The sequence below is a fragment of the Erythrolamprus reginae genome, chromosome 5, assembly GCF_031021105.1.
Source record: "Erythrolamprus reginae isolate rEryReg1 chromosome 5, rEryReg1.hap1, whole genome shotgun sequence".
NCBI classification, from domain to species: domain Eukaryota; kingdom Metazoa; phylum Chordata; class Lepidosauria; order Squamata; family Dipsadidae; genus Erythrolamprus; species Erythrolamprus reginae.
The window spans coordinates 38,952,663-38,974,175 of NC_091954.1; the positions used below are offsets into that span (position 1 = coordinate 38,952,663).

At 37.2% G+C, this 21,513-nt stretch overlaps 1 protein-coding gene across 4 annotated transcripts in view; it reads left to right on the forward strand.

Annotated features, from left to right (window-relative positions):
- Nucleotides 1-21,513, forward strand: part of HS3ST1 (heparan sulfate-glucosamine 3-sulfotransferase 1) — a 116,926-nt gene that overhangs the window by 64,588 nt on the left and 30,825 nt on the right. The window contains exon 1 of one of the 4 annotated variants that reach the window (XM_070752429.1): nucleotides 17,991-18,040. The exons of the other annotated variants lie outside the window; for them this stretch is intronic. The gene's annotated coding sequence lies outside the window, so the exon portion shown is untranslated. Of the gene's footprint in view, nucleotides 1-17,990; nucleotides 18,041-21,513 lie in introns of those variants that run through there. 4 annotated transcript variants of the gene reach the window in all.

Sequence of the window (21,513 nt, forward strand, 5' to 3'; positions counted from 1 at the left end):
TCATTTCATTTGGCTTATATTTGGGGTTTTATTTTAGTGTAATATAATTGGCATGTGTACCACTGCACATGTAGTTACAGTGTAGCAATTCTACAAAATGCATTGCTGGCATTTGGGAAAGGGTAAAACTCCAGTTGACATTTTTGCTGAAAAGTAGCTATTTAAGTAAATTTGCATTAATAATGCTGATACCCAAAATGTTCATGTTATCAGCAACTCTGTCAAGCTTGTTTAATTCTGACTTAATTTAATAAAGAAAAGCTCAATATGTATTTTTCAGAATAGTGGCTGTTTGCTGTTCACTTGGTTGAAATCACTTGATGAAGCAGAAAAAACAATAGAATCAACTCCAATGAGGTGCTAATAATTGCTTTATTGTATATGGGAAAATAGTAGTAAAAATGCCTTGAACTAAAATATAGCCTTCTTTTTGCACTGCTTCTTTTCACATCGCAATATTGGCTGGAAATTGTATATATTGAAATCCAATACATCTGCAGAACTCCAGCTGGGAACATGCTATAGCTAAATATGAATCCTAATGATTGGTGTGTATTCTCTACATGAAATATTTTTTTAAAATAGAGTTATATTTCTGATAGAGCCTATTTGGTGTAGTGGTTACTGGCCTGGAAACTAAGCGACAGTGAGTTCTTGTGTTCTCTCAGACATGAAAGCCAGTTGAGTAACTTTGGACCAGTCATACTCCCTAGGTATGTTTACCGTTTTGAGTTACGTATAATGATCTGGCTTCGTGCAGAAAGTCAATCCAGAAGGGGTAGAAAAATCATACTTGTAATAAAGGCAGGACATAAAAATTAATTAATAAATAATATTAGCTGCTTTTAAAGGATCAAAGGGAAAGAAACATGCTGGATAAAATGGGAAGCACTATGAGTATTCCTTGACTTAAGACGGAAATTGGGACTGAAACTTCCATTGTTAAGCAATTAAGTGAGTTATGCCCAATTTTACAACTTTTTTTTTTGCTCTAGTCATTAAATGAACCACATCAAGCAAATCTGGCTTCACCCATTGTCTTTGCTTGTCAGGCACCATCTGGGAAAGCTAAACAAATGATTGTAAGTTGAGGACTATATTTAAATATTTTTGAGATACATACAGGTGAAACTGACATGGTTCCCCAAATCAACACAGACTGTGGAAATTCTTGCATCTCATTTGGAAACCAAGGACCCAGAGTATGGAAGAAGAATGGAGAGGCATACACTGCAAGATGCTTGAAGTCTTGTGTGACATTTTCACAGTCTGTGTTGATTAAGGGAGCCATGTTATCTGCTGGTCTTGGTCCACTGTGCTTCATTAAGTCCAGGGTCAATGCAGCCATCTACTGGGAGATTTTGGAGCACTTCGTGCTTCCTTCTGCAGATGAGCTTTATGGGGATGCTGACCTCATTTTCCAGCAGGACTTGGCACCTGCCCACACTGCCAAAAGCGCCAAAACCTGGTTCAATGATCGTAGGATTACTGTGCTTGATTGGCTAGCAAACTCGCCTGACCTGAATCCCATAGAGAATCTATGGGGCATTGCCAAGAGAAAGATGAGAGACATGAGACTGAACAATAAAGAAGAACTGAAGGCCGCTATGGAAGCATCCTGGTCTTCCATAACACCTCAGCAGTGCCACAGCCTGATCGTCTCCATGCCATGCCGCATTGAGGCAGTAATTGCTGCAAAAGGAACCTAAATCAAGTGCTGAGTACATATGCATGCTTATACTTTTCAAAGAATCATATTCTCTCATATATTATATTTCACCTTTTAACTTGCATTACTCAAATAAATGAACTTTTGCACGATGTTCTAATTTTTTGAGTTTCACCTATATATGAAAACGGAACATTTACATTCAGCCATTTGGTAACAAACTCTTGCTATGTGACTCCAAATATTAGTGTACAGTACGTGTATAAAATGTTCCATTTTACAATATTAAAATAAAATAATTTGTAAACTTTATGTTGTATCTGTAAAGTAAAATACTGGTAAGTACCTGAAAGTCAATTGAGAAATAGCTCTAAGAAAAAAAAGCAAAGAAGCCACTTTAGTGAATGAAAGGACTATGCGTATAGAGCAAGTGTATTCTCTCTAGGCCTCATTAATGCAGTTTTCAAATATAAGCTCTATTCACTGCAAGCTCTAATTTCAACTGATTTAGCAGCAAAATCTATCTGGTTCTAAAGCAGGGGTCCCCAATTCCTGAGTCGTGGCCCAATACTGATCCACAGCCCATGGGGAACCGGGTGAGGTGAGTGTCTTCTCCCCCTCCCCTTCATTGTTGCTAGTCTGCAGAGTTGGAAAGGTTGGGGACCACTGCTCTAAAGGGTGCAGAAATGGCTCCTCAACCCATACTATAAGTGCTGAAAAATAAGATCAGGGAAAAGAGAATAAGATGCTGGGTGTCAGCACACTGGGTGGACATCTATCTCCAAGACCGCCTTCTGCTGCATGAATCCCAGCGACCAGTGAGGTCCCACAGAGTTGGTCTCCTTAGGGTCCCGTCAGCCAAACAATGTCGGTTGGCGGGACCTAGGGAAGGAGCTTTCTCTGTGGGGGGCCCAGCTCTCTGGAATCAGCTCCCCCGGAGATTCGTACTGCCCCCACCCTCCTCGCCTTCCGAAACAGTTTAAAAACTCATCTTTGCCACCAGGCCTGGAGTTCCTTACATCTTCCCCCCGACCAATGAATGCTTTAGTTTGATTGTTGAATGAATGATATTGATAGTTTTTTAATTAGAATTTTAAAGATTGATTTAATGTGATTGTTATTATTGTTTCTTGTGTTTCTGTACATGCTGTGAGCCACCCCGAGTCCTCGGAGAGGAGCGGCAGACAAATCCAATTAAATTTAAATCTAAATCTCCCACCCGCAACCTATATAAAGAATGGACAAAATCAATGGGAATTACTTGGATTTTTGGAGCAGAATGCCTCTCTTTTCCCTTTCTCTGATTCAGCATTTAGTCTTGGTGGGCAAAATAGCAACCCTTGGCTTTTGCCTCACTGTATGAACTGAAATGCTGAAAACCCACAAAGAAACTTATGATTTCAAATTTTAGGCCCGACAGCTTTGTAAAGTAGAAAATTTGAACAGAGAAACTTTTAAAGTTAGCAATTATTTTAAGTTACTTTCTAAGAAAACATCCTTGACATTGGACAGCCACTTGTCTGAAATGGTATAGGGCAGGAATATAAAGCTTGGCACCTCCCGTTGCCATCACATGACATTTCATGACATTTCTTTCCATTGGGGGAGCTGGGATGGACGTGGTCTTGACGTGATGCATCCAACCAGCAAGCCGCCACTTTGACACCCCTGGGTATAGGGTTTCCTGTTTGAAAAGAGGGTTGGACTAGAAGACCTCCAAGGTCTCTTCCAACTCTGTTATTTTGTTAAGATTGGTGCTTACAGGAAATAAAACAAACTTTATTTAGGAAATAACATGTTGATAAGAGAATTATTGCCACATGCCTCCCAGAGACCAATAAGAGTACACAGATTTGGGTCCGGGTCTCGTCGACAAAGCAATGCAGGTTGGCGGGACCATGGGGGAGGGCCTTCTCTGTTGCTGCCCCGGCTTTATAGAACCAACTGCCCTCCCCTCCAATGTCTGTACTGCTCCCACCCTACTGTCTGTAAGGCCACGAAGACCTGGCTTTGCCGGCAGGCCTGGAGGGCCATGAATTAACAATCTGACAGGGCCACACTGTATGAATGGTATATATGTATGGGATTTTGGCTGTTTTATATTAATTGGGTTTCTTTTAATATGGAGTTTTACATAGTTTAGAGTATATTTGACTTCTTTTTATCACTCTGTATCTATTTGCATTTCTATTTATATTATTATTGTAATCCACCCTGAGTCCTTCAGGATTGTGCAGCATAGAAGTCGAATAAATAAATAAATCAAATCAAATCAAATTCTTGCTTGAAAAAGATAAAAATGAGGTTTTGGTTTGTATTAGATTTTTTATGATTGTAGAAATATTGTTTGTTTTTTAAAAAAAATATTTTTATTGTTTTTCAAAAGACAAACAGAAACAAACAACATTAAACATTTAAGGAGCTACCATTGCTCCGCTTGTCGTAGAAATCTAACTGATACAGAAAACAAAAACCTAACTATAGTCAGATCAATACAGAAATGTCACACGTGCACATTACATTCTTGTTAAATTTTACTCTATATTCTTTAATTCTGTTAATTAAATTTCTTTATAAAATACTTGTTCAAAAAATAAAATATAGTAATAACACTTCTAACTTTATCATACTATAAAGAAAAAATATTGTTTGTTTTTATTAGATACATATATTGTATACTGTTCAGGTTTATGTTTATTCTTAAAATAAGTGGTCATTTTTAAAAAATAAATATCTATTGAACTTAATATTTGTTTATGTGATCTTTTTATTTTAATTTAGCATAATTTTATTATATTTTTGTATCAGTACTAAGGAAAGTCGAAAGTCCATTCTTTCTGTGCTCTCTTTTTTCTCTCTTATTTCTTGATACTTTAAAACTTCTTACCCTTTGATCTTCTCCCTGTTTAATCTTTTATGTTTTTGTTACTTCATATTTTATCTTTCTTTCAATAGAAACATAGAAACATAGAAGTCTGACGGCAGAAAAAGACCTCATGGTCCATCTAGTCTGCCCTTATACTATTTTCTGTATTTTATCTTAGGATGGATATATGTTTATCCCAGGCATGTTTAAATTCAGTTACTGTGGATTTATCTACCACGTCTGCTGGAAGTTTGTTCCAAGGATCTACTACTCTTTCAGTAAAATAATATTTTCTCATGTTGCTTTTGGTCTTTCCCCCAACTAACTTCAGATTGTGTCCCCTTGTTCTTGTGTTCACTTTCCTATTAAAAACACTTCCCTCCTGGACCTTATTTAACCCTTTAATATATTTAAATGTTTCGATCATGTCCCCCCTTTTCCTTCTGTCCTCCAGACTATACAGATTGAGTTCATTAAGTCTTTCCTGATACGTTTTATGCTTAAGACCTTCCACCATTCTTGTAGCCCGTCTTTGGACCCGTTCAATTTTGTCAATATCTTTTTGTAGGTGAGGTCTCCAGAACTGAACACAGTATTCCAAATGTGGTCTCACCAGCATTCTAAATAGTGGGATCATAATCTCCCTCTTCCTGCTTGTTATACCTCTAGCTATGCAGCCAAGCATCCTACTTGCTTTCCCTACCGCCTGACTGCACTGTTCACCCATTTTGAGACTGTCAGAAATCACTACCCCTAAATCCTTTTCTTTTGAAGTATTTGCCAACACAGAACTGCCAATACAATACTCAGATTGAGGATTCCTTTTCCCCAAGTGCATTATTTTACATTTGGAAACATTAAACTGCAGTTTCCATTGCTTAGACCATTTATCTAGTAAAGCTAAATCATTTACCATATTACAGACGCCTCCAGGAATATCAACCCTATTGCACACTTTAGAGTCATCGGCAAATAGGCAAACCTTCCCTACCAAACCTTTCCCTATGTCACTCACAAATATATTAAAAAGAATAGGACCCAGAACAGACCCTTGTGGCACACCGCTTGTAACCTGACTCTGCTCAGAATACTCGCCATTAACAATAACTCTCTGATGTCTATGCTTCAGCCAGCTGCAAATCCATTGAACTATCCAGGGATTAAGTCCAATCTTCACTAATTTATCTATCAGCTCTTTATGTGGAACCGTATCAAAGGCTTTGCTGAAGTCCAGGTAGGCAATATCCACGGCACCACCTTCATCCAACACCTTTGTGACATAGTCAAAGAAATCAATGAGATTAGTCTGACATGATTTGCCTTCAGTAAAGCCATGCTGATTTGGGTCCAATAAGTTATTGTTTTTTAGGTGCTGATTTATCCTCTTTTTGAGTAGAGTCTCCATCATTTTAACTACAACTGATGTCAAGCTAACTGGCCTGTAGTTACCAGCTTCTTCTCTACTTCAAACGTAATAAAGTTGATAAAAAAGAAGAAAAGAAAATTATTTAAGTTTATCTACAGCAAAGAACCTGTGTTGTGTTTTACATTAAAGAAAAATACCAAATCAAATATTTAAAGCGCAGAGATTAAAGAAGTTAACAGAGAAGAGAAGGAAGTGATGACAGCTTGAGAATGTATAACAAGTAGGAGGCATAGTATATAGAGATATGTAATGTAAATCTTTTAGATTAAGAAAAGGAGTTCAAAGTGTACCTAATTGCTAATTATATGCAGTGTATGTACTACTGCCAGTGGTCAATATGTTTGCTCTGTAAGTACAGGGACCTAGTGCAATATGGAAAATTAAACTTCAACCCCAAATACATTTAATTGCTTTTGTCTCTGTAGGGATCTCTAATCATGCAAGTATTATTTCTTCACTCACAGTTTGATATGATGCATATCATTTATGCACTTGTGAAAATCTTTCCTTTGCTTGGATCCTAAATATAGGATCAAACTGCTATGGCCTCTTTATAGTTGGCGTTCAATGTATAGTAATTACTTACTAAATAAAGTACCTTTAGATGCTGTTGCCTCCACAACGCCACAGAAGCGTATGTTGTAATTCACAAATTCCCAACTGTAATTTAAATAATTATTTGTATTAAAATCCTATAACTATAGTTCCTTATGCAGTCTTATTAATATATCTTGATAGAAATTCAACCAAATTGGATTTCAACCAACTAAGAAGAAAAAAAATCTGCTTTAATCTTTCTAATCTTCACATTTTTACATTAAAAAAATGAACAAGTTGTTTTCCAGTGAGGTGGCAGGATTGTTTTGGAATGGATGGTGACTTCGTCCTTCTACCTGGAGACCAAGTCATAATTTTATAGCCATGCCCAATTGCCTCTCTTTTTGGTGTTGCCAAAAATGCACCATTATCCCTCTTGGGATCTGCGAAAGGTCCTGCAGGCCCTGACTGTTGAGCCCTTCGAGCCAATCAGGGTGGCTACTCTTTGTAACTTGATTCTGTAAGTCGTGTTCCTGGTTGCTGTTACCTCGGCCAGGCACATTTCTGAATTGGTGGACCTTTCCATCAGGGAAGACCCATGCCAGTTCCACTCTGATAGGGTTGTTCTAAGATTGGATCCTGTGTTTGTACCAAAGGTCAACATGTGGTTCCATTGGGCTCAAGAAACAGTGTTGCCCAACTTTTGTCCTCAGCCTTTCCATGCCCTGGAATACAAATGGCACAAACTGGATGTCAGGAGGGCCTTCCAAATTTACATCAAGTGGACAGTCTCCTCTAGATGACTGGAGGCACTGTTTGTATCCTTCCAGCCAACCTCCTTAGGATCTAAGGTGTCCTTGTCTACCATTGAACATTGGATACGTGCCTGCATCATGGCCAAGTACCAGGCCCAATCTCTTCCATTTCTACAGAGGGTGACTGCTCACTCTACAAGGAGCGCCACATCCACTGCAATCTGATCTACCCTGATGTGCAAGGTGGCCACCTGGACATCTATGCTGTTTATCTGGATGTGTTTGCCTTAGCTGAGGCTTCCTTCGGCAGGAGAGTACTCCAGCAGGTCCTCCAGGCGTCAGAAGATCCAGCCCCAATAGAGACCTGCCCTTAGGAATGCCAGCTTTGGTATTTCCCATTTCTGGACTATCCTGCAACCTCACTGGAGCATTGGTCCAACCTGAATGCCTTTTCTCAATGTAGGTTGAAGGATAGTCCAGTCCCTACTTGAATGACCATAGGTTCTAGATCTGGAAGGGTGGGATCAGGGCATCTAACCTCTAGATAAGTTTGTCTTGTTATAGCTGTGCCTTCATTGATAACTAGAACCAGAGAGAGAAGCAACACCAGAATGAGAGGCAACTGGGCATGGCTAAAAATTATGATTCATTCTCCAGGCAGAAGAACAAAGTCACCACCCATTCCTGGCCTATTCTGCAACCTACACTGAGAAAAGGCATTCGGGTAGGACCAACATTCCTTCTTAGTTAATGGCTGGCCTGTTTAGCAACTATTCAAATTTATACACCAAAAAAACTAACTTGGGGCAGTGGTTATACTACAATTATTGTAGAATTTTTGGTGTCACGTGATTAAAATTAGGGCATTTCTCAACTGACCAGCCCTTACAACTGTTGCAGTCTCCTGCAGTAATGTGATTGCCTTTTACATGCTTCACAACTGGCTACAATAAACAGAGTCAATGGAGAAACTGACAGTAAAATTACAAGTTGTGATCACACTATGTCTCCCTTAAGAATTGCAGGTGATGTGCTCAATGACCACAGTGGAATGAGACAATCCTTCATGGTCACTTTATATTTTGTTTAACTACCACATTGTTTAGTGACAAAGCTACGAATCCTAACTGTGTTCATTAGGCAAGAAGTAAAGTACTTTTCTTAGAGAAGATACTACAGCAAATTTGAAACAAGTAAATAGATTTAAAACCTCAGATTTAAAATTATGATCAGTATGAAAAGGGAAAAGATATCATATCTTCTTGGGAAAAGCCCCACAACCATGCTGAATTAAAGTCATTAGTTCATCATTTTTAAAATATTTTATACTATTGACCTGTAGTGATCATTAATTTGCTCAACTGGGTTAAAACTAATAACTAAGTCAAGTTATTGAGGAGTGCTGGTTGATCAAGAAAACCAAAGAAATTATTGCAAGTCACTGGATTAAGTGAATCATGTGGTCATTAAGCGAATCTAGCTTCCCCCACTGACTTTTCTTCTCAGAAGCAGCTGGGAAGGTTGCAAATGATAATCACATGACCCCAGCACTGAGCAACTGTCATAAATACATCTGTTGCCAAGCACCTGAATTTTGATCATGTGGCCATGGGAATGTTGCAAGGTGGTAAGGCTGAAAAGTGATCAAAAGCCACTTTTATATATATAACTTTGTATGGTCACCAGATGATGTATACTCCTAATATTGGGGAGGAATTCTAATGAATGTGGAAGAAAAGGAACCATGCAGAATCCTCTTGCAATTTTTTAGCAAAAGAAGTGGATACTTTGCCATGACACTGTTCGTATTACCTGAGGATTAGCGAAGATCAAATAGGAATTGATATCGCTCTAGTCATAGTTAAAATGTCTTTGAAGAATTGTTGAAGGGGGAAAAAACCTTCCATTCTCTCATTGATATTTCTGTATTAGAAGCATTCTGATACGTGTCTTGGGTTAAATAGAACACATGTATCTGTTATGATCAAAAAGCAGAAGCAATTCATTTTAGTTTTATAGCAATAAGCAACATAGTAAGTTAACATTAGGTGACAATTAAATTTGAAGTCAATAGAAATCAAATTTGATAACGTGCCTAACAGTTTCAGGCGTGCAATATCCCTGTCAGCATTCAATTTTTGTTTTTAATTTCATCTTGTCATTCTGTTTGACTTTGTGCCAACAAATAGTCTGGGCTTCATCTCTGATTACCGTAACTTGCTTATTTAGCAGTTTTTATTTATTTAACTATCATGAAAGAAGCCACATACATTGTTATAAAGTGTTGAGTTGCCCACTTTGAGAGAGATATTAAATCGTTTTGACTTACTCTGTTGCATTGGATGGTTGCTATACTGTATTCATTTCCAGAGAATTCATTTTACTAATTAAAAGTTTGATATGCATAAATAAATAGCTATAAGGATATTGTTAAAGTTGCTTTTTAGGGCATCACCTTTATTTAGTAAAAATTTCTTGAAATGCAAAGAAGCCTTCTTCTCTTAATTAACACTAGAAACTCACACCCGGGGTCATCAGTTCAGATTTCTTTATCTCTGAGAAACAGAATGGTCACAAGTGGGCAAAACAGCATGAGAACAACTTCTGGACTCCTGGCTTCCAGATTGAGTTACCTTGTGGAAAGTTAGCAGGAAGCATCAGAAATCTTCCTTCCTCCCTCAAATTCCTGCACAGTTTTCCCATTTAATTGGTTCTGAAAAGCCTGGAGGGAAAAAGTCAGTAGGGAAAGCAGCAGGAAGTTGTAATTCCGAAGCCAGCAGGCAAGGTAAGTTGATCCCAGGTTGTGGGAAGAGTAAGGGAATGCACATGATGCATGTCAAGAATGTTGGGAGGAGCTGCATGAGTTGGAAAAGGGGTTTAGGTGTGCAGCAGAGATGCTGCACAAATCAAGAAGATTATGTAAAAGAGTGGCATAGGAGGAAAAGAGTGATATAAACCAATAGTGCCCTCCGCCCCAGCTGGGCTGCCAGGACCACTGGTCTAGAGGCAAGCAGGAGGTGCTGTGCAGATCAGGTAGGGTTCATTGATGGATAGCATAGTTCATGTCTACAAACATTTTTAGTTCAAGTTGTCCCCAAACTTCTTTTCAAAAGGCAACTAGACTTTATTTGTGTTTTCCTTTGAAGATGTTTTTCTTCTCATTCAAGAAGCTCCTTCAGTTCTAAACTTAAGAAACTTCTTAAATGGAAAGCAATGAAAATAGATTTTTTGTCTGACCTAGAAAATTTTCAGCTCTCTTATAGCCTCTAATTCATGGCGTTTGAACCATGGTTTGAACCAAACCATGAAGTGTACTTTTGTTAGGGAGTTGCAGATAAAATCAAAGGGAGATATGATTTTTATTTTTGATATCTTCGTCAAAAATTAAGTTTTCATTGTTTAGTTTTCATTGTTGATTTTTGTTCATCTTGATGTTTGGATTCTTATGGGAAGTATATTAAGATTACACTAATGGGCTAGACGAAACACTCTACCACAGATACATCACTTTGTTTTACCAAAGGGATGTAAACAGATGTCACCAGATGGATTACCTTAAGAGGTTTTCTTCCTATCTATTAAAATTAAATGCCGTCCAATGTTACATCAAGATTTGATGTCTAGTATGTGGACTAAAAAATGAAATGTGTTGGACACCAATTTGTTTCCTTTGTGGTACAGAATAGAGGCAGGATCAGTTGGTGTCCTACTTTCTGCCTCTGTGCTGCCATCATTATGTATAAAAAGGGGTTAAGGGTGGAATAACCAAAGGCTTCTCTCTTGGGGACTATCTGTGCTAATTATCCACAGTATCCTTTCCAGTGGCTCAATTCTGTTCTCTGCCTTTTGATGAATTATTTAATTTCTCTGCCCTTTTTATCTCTTTCCTGTTCTTGTCTTCTTTCTCCCTCCTTCCCTAATTTTGCCTACTTTTTGTCCCATTTTGCAGGTGATTTTTCCATATTTGATGATGTTTAAGAAATAAACATCAAGTGATACTATTACATGCTGAACTAAACGTTGTGTGTGCTTTCACTGATATGGACACTGTTACTGATTGGGAAGGTGCTAGATCAAAACTAAATTAGAAACCAACCAAAATAATATTCTACCAGTCAGAGCACTTTAGAAAAAAAAAGTCCGTTATATTCATTTCAGTAAATGAATGGAAATATTTTAAGCCTTTTAGCAAAATGGAAGTAAGATGGCTAGAATGGCCAAGTGGCAGATGGAAAAACAAAGGAAGACTATAGCCCATATAGATGTGTCCAAGTTCAGTTTTCAGCATTTTCCAGTGGAATTGAGAGACTCTTCTCATAAAACTTATCACCCTTTGGTTGACTTTCATTACATCTCAGTTTGTCCTGTAGTCTTTTCTCTAACTTTGTCTCCTACTGGCCCATAAAGTTCCTCTCTGGAGGCTTCCTACTGAAGCTGTTCTAAATAGTTAATTCTCATGTCACCAAAATAGCTAACCAGAAATTTTTTAAAAGGGAAGGATTGAGGGAAGGGGCAGGAATCATAATGGGACATAAGGCAGGTGGGGGGGGAAAGTACATGGGGAAAAGCAGAGTGGGGTACATTTTATTCTTTATATATGCATCATTTCTATTTCATCTAACACTCAAGAGGAAACAATAAACAGTGAAACCTGTTTGGTAGGTTATATTTTCCCAAGAAGAAGTATATTTGCAGTTTGGGAGAGCTCTTTGACATCCAGCTGTCATTGGCAGCTCAAGTACTTGTGCACAATTGCAATTAATCCTCAAATGCTGCTCTACCTGAGCCAAGGGTAGCCCTTCAAACTAGGTCAAGTCAAGAACAGACACCCCAGGTATTCCAAGAATGCTATTTTATTGATTTGGGGTACATGAACAGAATTTTGAAATCCTGTCCAAAATCTTCACTTGTCATTTTAAGGAAAAAAAAGTCAAAGCGGAACTATTTTCTTTCTTGTAATTTGACTTTCCCAGAGTAAACTAACTGTTTTCCCTCTTCTTTATCAAGAACAGAGTAAAATTACTCTAATAGTCAGTCATGGTAAGCTTCCCATAAGCAAAATCAATGGGGAAGCCAGCATGAAGTCAGAAGTTGTGATATCACATGAGGTCCTTGCTTAATAATCTGTGCAGTCCTGATTTAACAGCAGCATTTGCTGGAATTACCATTGCTAACTAACACAGTCATTTGATAGCACTGTTTTTGACTATGTCACTTAGCAATGGCAATTCTAGTCTCAATTTCTATTGTAAGCTGAGAACTACCGGTATAGTTGATGGAGTTTCCAAGAATTCAGAAAATATTCCATATATTGTACATCAAGTATTTGGATTGTATCATCTTAATCCACTCTACACATGTTTCAATTCTTTCCAGGTGACATCCAATCTTTAAATTAACAATCCATAAAAACTATGTTTTTTTTATGTATGGTTCGTTAGGTTGTGTGATTGTTTTTTATAAGAAGGGTTTTAAATTTAAATTGCCCCCACCCTCCTTGTCTTTCGTAAACTTCTTAAAACCCACCTCTGCCACCAGGCATGGGGGAACTGAGCCTATACAGTTTATGTATGGTATGTTTGTGTGTATGTTTTCTTTTTAATAAGGGTTTTTTTAGTGACTTTTAATCATTATATTTGTTATATATTGTGTTATTACTGTTGTGAGCCACCCCAAGTCAACGGAGAGGGGTGGCATACAAATCTAATTAATAATAATAATAATAATAATAATAATAATAATAATAATAATAATTTGTTTTTAACATTAGATTTGTACATTATGTTTTTCTGTTGTGAGCCGCTCCAAGTCCTCGGAGAGGGGCGGCATACAAATCTAATAAATAACAAATTATTATTATTATTATTATTATAAATAATAATAATAATCATCATCATCATCATCATTCTGTTGGTTGCAACCGCCATGGCTAGGAGAATGAGTCATTTCCCAGCGCCACTGGTCGAGTGCTCTTTGTCAGCTGCCTAGGGGGTTTGCCACCCCTCCCAGGAAACCTTATCATGTCCCCCTTCTTCACCACCCTCCAGGGTGGTTCCAACCTGGTTCTGGTCGAACCAGGTCCCCCAAGTGGCATGGGAATCAGAATTTCCTGTGGAGCACGGGAAACTCCGTGTCGCTTAGTCAATTGGCCATGTCACCTTCTCCTAATGTTACTCAATTTTTTGAAGGTGCCACGACCTGGCCTTATACCATTACCATATTCTATGGCTGTATCAGTACAAGAATGATTTATCATATAGAATGAAATGAAGCTTTTGCTGATTGTTCTCATTCAATATCTTGGTCCCCAGCAATCTTTCTTTGTTTAGCAGACAGAATATATTTCATGCCCTAGGTAACCCAAGTATTTTATGGTATCATATAGCATTGTCATAGAGTTAAGGCGGTACAGCAGGACCTGATGTGGGGCAATTCAGACTTACTATGAGAGAGAGGTGGGGAGAGAGAGAGAGAGAGAGAGAGAGAGAGATGCTTTTATGATTGTTATCCTGCACCAGATTATTTTGAAAACACAAAACTCTCGAGGGAGATCCACTTTAAATCAAAATTACTCCAAGCTAATCTGCCTTAACTCCCAAGAGAGGTCAGAGCTTAATGTACTGTATCTTTAAAGAAATAAAACATTTTAATGCAAATGCAACGTTCAATATATACATGGATAAAGATCATTGTGACATTTTGTTTTGTATTCACAGTGGAAAGATGCCCGAATCTCTCTCTTTTAACACAAATGCCACTTAAGGATTTCAGATAGGAAGGTCCTGTTTCTTGTGACTTATTCTTCCTTTGTAGAGGGAGGTATGGCAAATAAATCTACAACTATCCTTTTTACATGCTTAAAAACCTTTCTGATATTATGAAAGCTTGCAATTGTTTGGGTTTTTTTAAAAAAAATACTGAGAAGGCAGAATTTTGTGAAGATGAATGTGGAAGTTTGTAAAGACCTTTACATCCTAAAAGGGGTTTAATGGAGGTGGCAGTGACAAGAGGAAATGACATGGCAAGTCACTTGAGATAAATGATTCCCTGCACGAAGGAGCAGTGTCTGTGTATTAGTTTGTTCATGCGCAACAGATTTAAAGGTGGGAGGATAAAAACAGCAGAGGGGGAACTAGCAAGTTTTCATCCTTCAGCTGTTTATTATCCTAAAATAGATACAAATACCTTCCCAAGAAACAAGGACGTGCTATATCTGTAGTGTGCCGTAAACAGCCATGCATTGCTCTTCCACAGCAAATAGGAACGATCTCCAGGTGGTGGGCATCAACTCATAACCAGTTTTTGATGGATGATGACATCTGTAGAATAATTTGTAAGATTGCTGTAGACAAAAACAGACTATCTCATTATCTCATGCAAGCATTTGGTTTTAATTTGAGGAGAAAAAAAATCTGATGTCCAATTCAATTGAAAAGTGCCAGAAATAAATTTTGTTCAGCATTTCCAATAGTTAGGGGAACTAGTAATAGCACTTAGATTTATATATCACTTCATAACGCTTTGCAGCTCTCTCTAAGCAGTTTACAGAGTCAGCATTTTGCTTCAATAATATGGGTGCTCATTTTACAGACCTCGGAAGGATGGAAGGCTGAGTGAACCTTGAGACAGTAAGAATCAAACTGCTGACTGTCAGCACAATTAGTCTGCAATACTGCATTTTAACCACTGTGCCGCCACGGCTCTCTGTGACCTTTTCCCAAAAGAGGGTTGATGCAGACATTTTTAATGTCCTTAGGGTGAAGCAACAAACTGGAATTGACTATATGATGGTCCCTGTGAGACATGGTTCTTTTTATTGCTATTCCCAAAGTACATTTATTCTTTGTATACATGAGTTATTTAAAAAAGAATCCATGTGCTATAGATGTGCTATATAATTCTATGTGCTATATAACATAAACAAATTTTAGAATGTTGGTTTACTACAGCAGCTCATTGGATAAAGCATATGTATTGCATATGGAAAAATTAGCTGTGAAAAATCTGTATCCCAGAACTTTGCCAGCCAGTATAGATAAACTATTAGCTAGAGTCTGACAGTGTTGGTTGTCTTATATTTCTTTCCAACCAAAGAAATGAACACATTTTACAGGACTACATTGTATTGAGCATTAAAAATAAAAGAGAGATGCTACCTAGTTTAGTAATGAAACTTCTGCAAGAAAACCACCAAGCTCAGTAACTAAGGCCCCCAGAGCTACAAGTGTTTTATTTTATCAAAGCATTCTTGCTCCCATTGTGTCCATACAACAATGGCCTTTAGTTTTCTAAACTTTCCAACTTTATTTTTGTGCATTTTATCCACTCCATTGAAATGTGATTTTTTTAAATTCCTCACAACATTCACTCTTAAATCATTTATTTCTTCAACGTTTAATCCTGCATTATCTTTTTATAACTAAAGCATTTAAATTACTTATTTTGTTCTTTTTAATGATTTGTATATTTAATCCAAATTCATTCATCCTCCATCTATTCTTGATCCTGTTTATTTCATACTCATTTCTTAAGTAACCAATTCTCACTGCATTCAATTTATATTTCTTTTGTTGTGTTCAGTCCTTACTTCTGTATAATAAAGTGGACAGAGCTGCCTCTCAGCCATTTTGCATATTTAGTATGTGACTACTGCAATGCTGTCTACATGGGGCTACCTTTGAAGAGTGTTCAGAAACTTCAACTTGTCCAAAAGGCAGCTGCGTGAGCAGTCTTGGGCCTTCCAAGAAATGCCCACATCTCGCCATCACTCCGCGGACTGCATTGGCTACCAATCAGTTTCTGGGCACGATTCAAAGTGTTGGTTATGACCTATAAAGCCCTACATGGCACAGGACCAGATTATCTCCGAGACCGCCTTCTGCCTTACGAATCCCAGCGACCGGTGAGGTCCCACAGAGTTGGCCTCCTTAGGGTCCTGGCGACAAAATAAGGTCAGCTGGCAGGACCTAGGGGAAGAGCCTTCTCTGTGGGAGCCCCGCCCCTCTGGAATCAACTGCCCCCAGAGATTCGCACTGCCCCCACCCTCCTTGCCTTCCAAAAGAGCTTAAAAACTCACCTTTGCCACCAGGCTTGGGACTTTTAGATCTTCCCCCTGACCACTGAATGCTTTAAATATGATTCCTAAATGTTTGGTCGATTAGTTTTTCTTTTAATTGTTTTTAAATTGTAGTATTAATTGGATTTACATTATTGTTCTGTTTTTATATATGCTGTGAGCCGCCCCGAGTCCTCAGAGAGGGGTGGCATACAAATCCATTTAAATAAATAAATAAATAAATAAATAAATAAATAAATAAATAAATAAATAAATAAATAAATAAATAAATAAATAATAAATAATAAATAAATAAATAAACAAACAAACAAACAAATAAACAAACAAATAAATAAATATTCTACTATAGTAAGCAATTTTGTCTAACTATTTTTTTGTGGGGGGGGGGGTGTCTTATTGTTTTGTTTTTCTATTTATATTTAGTTTGCAAGCATATACCAAACATGCAGAGCAACCTTGGCCTTTGGGAATATTCAGTTCTATATTTCTGGTTGCATTACAATATCTATATAACATTCACTATCAATTATAGGGAAGTTCAATCAACAATATAGCAGATTTGCATACAAAATTACATTGACATTCACATTCTCAAACAAAACTTCTTAATATAACTGGAAGCATACTATAGTTTTACTCATAAATAATATTAAATAGAGGAATATTACATATTCTTGTCTTGTCATGCATGCTCTACTTTTATCATATATTCTTATATATTTAATAATCAATGCTGCTGTATATTCTACGGAGAGGGGCGGCATATAAATCCAATAAATCTAATCTATAAAACTAATCTAATTTGTAAACTGAGCCAGTAAAAATGGTTTAAAAACTTTTCTTCAATATCATGCCTCTCATTTTCATAACACCATGTACAGTATAAGTTACAGCTAATGATTCACAGTGCTTTCACTGTTTGCATACTTTAAAGAATAATTATATATTCTATTGAGGGATTGGATCATATGCTACTTAAAGCAACTCAAGACAAAACTCTTAGTCCTCCTTGTTTTCTTCTAGTAGAAAGATTTATGGCTAATGGCACTATATCAAAAATATTTGGATTTTATTTTTAAAACCCTGTGTATCCTCTTGTCCATTCAGTTGCACTCTATGTGGTATATATCAGCAACTTGCAGCTACTTAATCTTAGTCAGTTAAAGCTGACAGATGACTGATAGACAAGAGTTCTCTTCGGAGAAAAATCCAATCAGCAAAATCTCTGTGGAAACATCAAGTCTAGTTTAAGAAAGAAATGTTATTCCAAGCAATTTCATGGAGCATAAATGTAAAGGTTTGCCAGTAGTCCATGGATCTCATTAGAGAAAGAAGTGAGGTGTCCATCAATCACCAAGTAATAAAGATGGGTCAGGTCAAGAGAACTATGCTGGCTTCACCATGGGCTTAAAGAAGTCTGGATTGTAGGAATTATGTTGTAAACTAAAGTAGCTGAGAACCAACACCATTTTCCCCTCTATTTTTGAAGTCACAGTATCTCTCTTATTCATTAAATATGAAACCAGTCAAGTAAACATTTAAAATGTATCACAAATACCATTGATTGATGCTAATGATTGCTGCCAGTGTCCTAGGTATCAACCAAGTATCTTCTTAAAATATATGATGTTCCAAGTAGCTCATTTTTTTTGCAGTTTCACCGCTGTTATTGCAGGAAGCTGCAATTTCTTGTTGTGTTTTGCTGAACTATGTAAGTATCATCTCAGTTTACCAAAACAGGCTAGTATGCAGACAGTTCTGAACTTACAGATGTTCAGTTAGCAACCATTTGAAGTTATAACAAATCCATTTTGTGTAGTAATGAAACATCTGCAAGCAAAGATGCTTACAATTTGGGCCTGATGTTCTGACAACAGGGCCCCTCTGCTGCAGTCACATGGCTGCAACCAGCCTGCATTTTTATAGCCATTGACTACATCCTGTGATCACATGATCACAAATTATGATGTTTTTGCTGCAAACCAACATTTACATCCCATAGCGAACAGTGGATTCACTTATCGACTACTGCAAAAAAAAGATTGTAAAAACACTTTACTCACACTTTACAATCAAGACTTATGAGTATAATTGCCAAGTACATTTTTGGTTGAAATTTGAGAACTATCAGTAGTCTGCAAATAATTATAAGATATAGTGTATGCAATATTTTTGATTCTTTTAAAAATGTGAGTAAGAAATAATTTTTAAAATGAAGAAGAGAGTTAGGCATACTTTTAAATGTGATTTACTGGCGGCAGCAGTGGGCTTCTTTTCACCACTTTCAAGATGCTGAAATCTGGAATATTATTTTCTACTGCATCTTAAAAACTGTCTACACTTAACATATTCCAAATTGAATGATATATATAATTTTACTAAAACACAGCCATATTAATGACTAAAATAAACTCTGCCAGAGTTTATACCCACAGTGGTAATAAAAATAACCTTTCTATCATATGTACACATCTGTTCATTTTAATTGTAGTAGAGAATAGATAGTAAGCAGAAAATTGGATGCTGAATGGAATCTGTAAACTAAAACGATCAGCTTTATATTATTTCAGGGTAAAGCACCTTGCTGTCAAAGAGAGAAATGCACCCACATAATTACACCAGATATAAATTTTATTTTGCTTTGTACATCCTCTTATCCATCTGTTCCTTTTGCTTATTTAACTGGAAATGTGTACAAAAATAAATGGATCAAAATATCTATGACTAATTTTCAAATTAACAGTGTTCAGCCTGATTTTGTCTAGACATTTTATCTTTCTTTACTAGACAAAAAGCCAGTTCTAATCATTATAACTGAGAAAGCCAATGTGTTTAACTAGATGGTCAGCAAATCATCCAAGTAAAAAAAATTATATACCTCTGAGAATTCAACGACTTCATTTGAGGTTATGCTGAATAATTGAATTTGGGCAATTTCTTCCAGGAAAAATGAGTGCCAATTTTGCTTTCTCTAGTTTACAAACATCCACAAATGCCTAGAATAGTACTATCCCTGACCACTAATTATGCTGTCTAGGATTGTAGGTATTGCAATGAACCTACGTAAATTGGTGAAGACTGCTATCCTCAAGTTACACCCATAATTGAGCCTAAAATTTCTGTTGCTAATTGAGACATTTGTTAAGTGAATTTTGCTCCATTTTGCATGTTTTTTTGTAATGTTTCTGCTTTGTAATCCACCCTGAGCCTACGGAGAAGAGCGGCATAGAAATCCAATACATACATACATACATACATACATACATACATACATACATACATACATACATACTGAAAGGAAAGAATCGTTGGGTTATGACTACCATTCGGACTAGAATTTCCATCTCTAAGCAACAATCTAAAGTACAAGGGCACAGGACCACATCCCTTAGAGATGTCAATTCCAGCAATCCCAATTGCCATCCTAACATAGGTCATCAAGTGAAGACCTCCCATGATGTTAGCTTTTGATTTCCTGCCAGCTTCCCCACTGACTTTTCTTGTAGGAAGCCAACAGGGACTGTCAGAAATCTGCGGGAACATTGTAACAGGCAAAACTCTGAAAATAGATATCATTTACAGGACTTAATCTTCTACAAGGGTCTCCCAGAAAGTAGTTTTCTCAACCTGCAGTAATGGTACGAATGCGAAACTTTACATATACATTAATTGAATTGTCAGGAGTGCATGTGTAAATTTTGTGTTTCTTCAGACAGATAGTGTAGCTGCAGCAGTGTTTTGAAATGGCGTCTGTAAATGAAGTACGTTACGAGGCGCACCCAGAAAGTAATGCACCACATTTTTTCTTCAGCAATTATTTATTGAATACAATGAAACTTACACACAAGAAAGAGTGATGTTTCTTCTACACTCCCTATTTTTCCATGTCATCTCCGTCCCATTCTATGACCTTCCTCCAGCAAGACACAAGGGTTTGTATGCCCTGTTGGTACCACTCCTTGTTCTGGTCATGAAGCCATTTCTGCAGTGTGCGAATCACCTCTTCCACACTTCCTTTGCTGATTGACAGCTTCAGCAGCAACTGCTGAGTCGTTATGCATCAGTACTTGCAAATAAGCACATCAGCAAGCTGTGTCTTTTCAGGTGTGACAGCCGTGGCTGGCCGCCCTGAATGCTGCAAATCTTGGAGCTCTACCAAACAGTCTTCTAATGATTTCACCCTCTGTGCCCAGCGACTAACCGTACTTCTGTCGACTGCAGTTTCTCCATAAACTGTACACAAATGATTGTGAATGTTCCCAACAGTTTCTTTCTCCACAGTGAGAAATTCAGTGACACCACACTGCTTGTAAGGTACATCACTTACAGAGGCCATTTCAAAAAAGTGCTACAGCTACGCTGTTTGAAGAAACACAAAATTTACCCATTCACTTCTGAAAATTCAAATAATGTATATCTAAAGTTTCGCATTCGTGCCATTACTGTAGGCTGAGAAAAAAAATGTGGTGCATTACTTTCTAGTCTACCCTCGTAGGTTTAGCTGTATTAGAATATTATTAATATAAAGGAAATTCCATATTAAAAAAATTACAATAACGGGTTGATTTTTATAATTTGTTTGCGAAATAAGCCGGTATATATGTGCATGTCGTAAGGAGTTGGCTGCATAACTTTGGGTACAAATATACATTTTGAGAGAGGTGGCAGAAAGAATGAGAAAATACACCTCAAATCCATACTGTACTTTGATCAGGCAATTTTCTACTAAAGTTATTAGAAATAGGAATTAGAAAAAAGGAAATTCTAGCCATGGGAAAATAATCTTTTTTAAAATGCCTATCTAGATATATCACCTGCCAACCATTTAATATACTTACAGTTTATGTTAACCTTCCATAGCATTGCTTTTTAATCTATCTTTTTCTGTGTACCAGGTAAGAAGACAGCCTGAGGCCAACAGCAATTGCTTTATTACTCGTTTTTTTAGACCATGAGTAGCTGGTGTGCTTTTCCTCCCCAATTTCTTTTTGTTTCTTGAAGTTCATGACTCCAAGTTCCTTAATGGAAATGAAACTGCTTCTTCATTAACACAAGCATTAGCCTAGTAACTGCAAGGAAACATTTTCTGCTGAAGTTTACCACTTTATTTTCCCTGTGGTTTTATGTATTCTGTCCTGTGTATCTTGAAGTTCCACATAATAATGTCTGGAATGATATATATGT